The sequence below is a fragment of the Nomascus leucogenys genome, chromosome 2 (assembly GCF_006542625.1).
Source record: "Nomascus leucogenys isolate Asia chromosome 2, Asia_NLE_v1, whole genome shotgun sequence".
NCBI lineage: Eukaryota > Metazoa > Chordata > Mammalia > Primates > Hylobatidae > Nomascus > Nomascus leucogenys.
In genome coordinates this window covers 99,063,038-99,067,710 of record NC_044382.1, presented here as the reverse complement: position 1 = coordinate 99,067,710, position 4,673 = coordinate 99,063,038, and positions in this window count along the sequence as shown.

Below are 4,673 nucleotides of genomic sequence, written 5' to 3'. Positions count from 1 at the left end.
TCTATAATTGACATTTTTATAACACTAGCAAGTTTCTATTTAATTTCTTGCAAGGATATTTCCTGTATAAAGTGCAGTTTTGAGAAGCTCATGGTCAATAAGATACAAAATTTGTGAGAAAGAGTAGAGAACCCAGAAACAGAAAAATACTCATATAAGCCTTTTGTAATTAAGAAATATGACAATTCAAATCAATGGGTAAAAGATAAGACTATTCAATAAATGTTACAATTGTTGATGTGGGAAAAATGGCCCCTGCCATTATAAAAGTAAATTCCAAATGGGTTAAAGACCTAAATGTGAAAATCAGAACCACACATGTATTAAAAGAAAATCATATTTAACACCTTGGAATGGGGAAGATCTGCCTTATATAGACACAAAAAGCAAAATTACATCAAAATTTTAAATGTCTTAGAATTTAGATGAAGTAAAGTTAAAAAGAGATTAAAAAATCACAATTTGTATAACAAAACAATTTAGCAAATATAAAGTGCCTACAAATCAGTAAGAAAAAGATAACTACTGTAACGGAGGAAAGACATTTCTTCTACCCTCTTAAGTTCTATAGCTGGGGCTGTGAATTAAACTGACAAAAGAACAGATTAACAGGAGAAAAGCATATGCATACAAATTTTATTTAATGTTAATATTTTTATGTATACACACAGGCCTTCATGAAGACCCATAGAAGCAGATAGGCCTGACCACTTAATATACCATTTTAACAAAAAATGACAAATTGCGGAGGTGTGACAAGACAAAGGAAAGGGGAGTTTTGGCTAAGGGTGGTAAATTGTGGGAAAGTGAACAGAAAACATATGGGAGAAACCAATGGAAGATAAGGATTACTTTAGGAGGTTTGTTTATGCAGATTTATTTTGGCATAACTCTTCATCTCCAGTGAGAAGAATGTTCTGTTTATGGTATGGTGGAGAAGGGTACCTCTCTCATGGGAAATGTTATGCCCTGCTTTTGGGTAGTAAGGGGCCATCTGCATTTTCTCTGTTACCTTCAGTTCAAAAATTCAGTATACCAAAATGGCATATTTTGGGGTAGCATTTTCTGATCCCCTTCACTACATACTATAAAAAATGGGTAAATTGGGCCGGGCACGGTGGCTCATGCCTATAATCCCAGCACTTTGGGAGGCCGAGGCAGGCGGATCATGAGGTCAGGAGTTCAAGACCAGCCTGACCAACATGGTGAAACCCCATTTCTACTAAAAATACAAAAGTTAGCCAGGTCTGGTGGTGCATGCCAGTAGTTCCAGCTTCTTAGGAGGCTGAGGCAGGAGAACCGCTTGAACCCGGGAGGCAGAGGTTGCAGTGAACCGAGATCACGCCACTGTACTTCCAGCCTGAGCAATAGAGTGAGATTCCGTCTCGAAAAAAAAAAAGGGTGGGAGGTAAATTGTATGAATAGGTTACTCATAGAAGAGGAAAAACAAAGGGCCAATAAACATGTAACACTGAACCTCACTAGTAATCAGGGAAATGCAAATTAAAATAATGAGATAGTTTAACCAGATTGGTAAATTTTAAAATACGGAGTACTGGTAAGAGGAAGTGGCTGTTTCATGCTGTGCTGCCAGAAGTATAAAGTGCTGCACCATTTGGGGGGCAATTTTGAAGTACAATTTGGCACCATCAGACTTTGCCTTAAGAAGGGCAGTTTGAATATACACACTGCCCTCTGCTCTTTTCTAAAACTCTTAATAAAATGACAGGAAAGAGATTTTTTTTAAATGGCATAAACTCACAAGAACAACAAGAATGGCAAAGGAGACAACAGCAACAACATTTCTGGACACCAAAAAGCAGATGGATGAATGAAAACTGACTTGACAAACCCAAGAAAGCTGAAAACTAGGCCAGGGATGAGGAAAGCCAAGAATTGATCTTATTATAGCACAAAACCCCATAAAAAGCTTAGAAATTGATATTACTAGGTGACTCTGAGAGGGAAGTTAAAGGTCTTGATTCAAATTTTGTTTGTGGCTGGGCGCGGTGGCTCAAGCCTGTAATCCCAGCACTTTGGGAGGCCGAGGCGGGTGGATCACGAGGTCACGAGATCGAGACCATCCTGGCTAACATGGTGAAACCCCCTCTCTACTAAAAATACAAAAAATTAGCCGGGCGTGTTGGCGGGTGCCTGTAGTCTCAGCTACTCGGGAGGCTGAGGCAGGAGAATGGCGTGAACCCAGGAGGTGGAGGTTGCGGTGCGCCGAGATCACGCCACTGTACTCCAGCCTTGGGGACAGAGAAAGACTCCGTCTCAAACAAACAAACAAACAAACAAAAACAAACAAACTTTGTGATTTAGACCACCAAATTCCTCCTTTACACCATTAAGCAATTTTCTTCCCCAACTTCAGGGACTATTGATTAGTCCCTGAATATAGATTTGCCATGAAGTAAAGTGTGCTATAGTTTCAGGCCACTGCACTTGGATGAGCCCCTTCCAAGAACCCAGGGGGAGCCTGAGATAAGTGCTAAAATGGTCTTTTTTTTTTTAAACGGTCTCAATCTGTCTGTCACCCAGGCTGTAGTGCAGTGGATCGATCACAGCTCACTGCAGCCTTAGCCTCCGGGACTTAGGTGATACTCCCACTGCAGCCTCCCAAGTAGCTGGGACTACAGGCATGCACCACCACACCCAGCTAGTTGTTGTATTTTTAGTAGAGATGGGGTTTCACTATATTGCCCAGGCTGGTCTTGAAATCCTGAGCTAAAGCCATCTGTCTGCCTTGGCCTCCCAAATTGCTGGGATTATAGACGTGAGCCACTATGCCTGGTAAGTCTTTTTTTTTTTTTTAATTTGCAAAAGTAAGTTATTTTTGTATTCATTCTCTCAAAGCCCTCAAATTCCATACGCTTCAGAGCCCACAAAACTGAGATCTGCTCCAGGCTAGAGGATTTTTAGTTAGAAGGGTAAAACAGTGGATTCTTATTTTGAGGAGACTAAACTTAATATTAAGACTCGGGCCCTATATTGAAAAAAGAGAAATTTGGCAAAGGTTAATATACAACAAAAAGCCAGGCATGATGGTTCACACCTGTAGTCCCAGCACTTTGGGAGGCTGAGGTGGGTGGATCACCAGAGGTCAGGAGTTTGAGACCAGCTTGGCCAATGTGATGAAACCCTGTCTCTACCAAAAATACAAAAATTAGCCAGGTGTGGTGGCGGGCGCCTGTAATCCCAGCTACTGGAGTGGCTGAGGCATGAGAATCCCTTGAACCTGGGAGATGGAGATTGCAGTGAGCTGAGATCATGCCACTGTATTCCAGCCTAGGCGACAGAGCAAAATTCTATCTAAAAAAACAAAAAAAAAGTCTGTATACAAAAGCAAAGACCCACCATTCCCAGACTCTTCTGACATAGTTCAAAGAATGCATGTAGGTAGGATCACACCCTCCCAGCAGAAGGTTGAAAGAGTCTTTTTGCAGAAATTTGACTCAAGGGAAAGAACTTCATGATATTGAATCTGGAGTCCCCAAGGAAAGGGCCCAGTGAGATAACCCTGTAAGGCAGCTCACAGTTGAGACTCCCTTTCTTGCCCACTCCTACCACAGCAACTCTAAAGTCTTCTCCTGATAAGTTTAAGTATCTATGCCAAAAGCAAATATCCTATGGAAAAAAAATGTAAATAAGTGGAAAACAAATACTAAAAGCATTATGAGAACAAAGTAACAGGATATCAAATTAACATTAAAAATTGAGAGTTCATTTATACATACAATGAGTTCAGAAATATTATTTATTTATGTTTGTATTTTTTGTTTTTGAGATGGAATCTCGCTCTGTCGCCAGGCTGGAGTGCAGTGGTGCCATCTCGGCTCACTGCAACCTCCGCCTCCCGGGTTTAAGTGATTCTCAGCCTCCTGAGTAGGTGGGACTACAGGCGTGTGCCACCAGGGCTGGCTAATTTTTGTATTTTTAGTAGAGACAGGGTTTCACCATGATGGCCAGGATGGTCTCGATCTCTTGACCTCGCGATCTGCCTGCCTCGGCCTCCCAAAATGCTGGGGTTACAGGTGTGAGCCATCGTGCCTGGCCCAAAAATATTATTTATAATATATAATACAGTATATACTTATAATAATTTTTCAACTACCTAGGCACAAATAAAAAATGTTCAACATTATTTACAGAAAACTATGTTAAGAAAAACAGCAAATACTATGTATTAATATTTGGATAGGAATATTGAGAATTCTCTGTGGGGTCTCTCACATGCCTGTGCATCTTGCAAACATAGGCACTGACTACTTTTGTTCCATATGTTAAATTTTTAAAAATTATAAAAGCATAATTCTCACACCATTAAATTCGTCCATTAAAGTGTACAATTTAGTGGTTTTAAGTATATTCACAGATGTGTGCAACCAACACCATTACCTAATTCCAGAACATTTTTATTGCCCCCAAAGAAACCCTGTACCTATTAGTAATCGCTACCAATTCTCCTTTATGCTCAGTTCCTGGAAACCACGCCTGCTTTTTGTCTCTAGGGATTTGCCTATGCTGGGAATTCCAGATAAATGGAATTATATAACATATGGTCTTTTGAGTTTAGATTCTTTTACTTAGCATAATGTTTTCAAGATTCATCCATGTTGCAGCATGTATCAGTAGTTCTTTTTGTTGATGAATATTTCCTTGTGTAATAT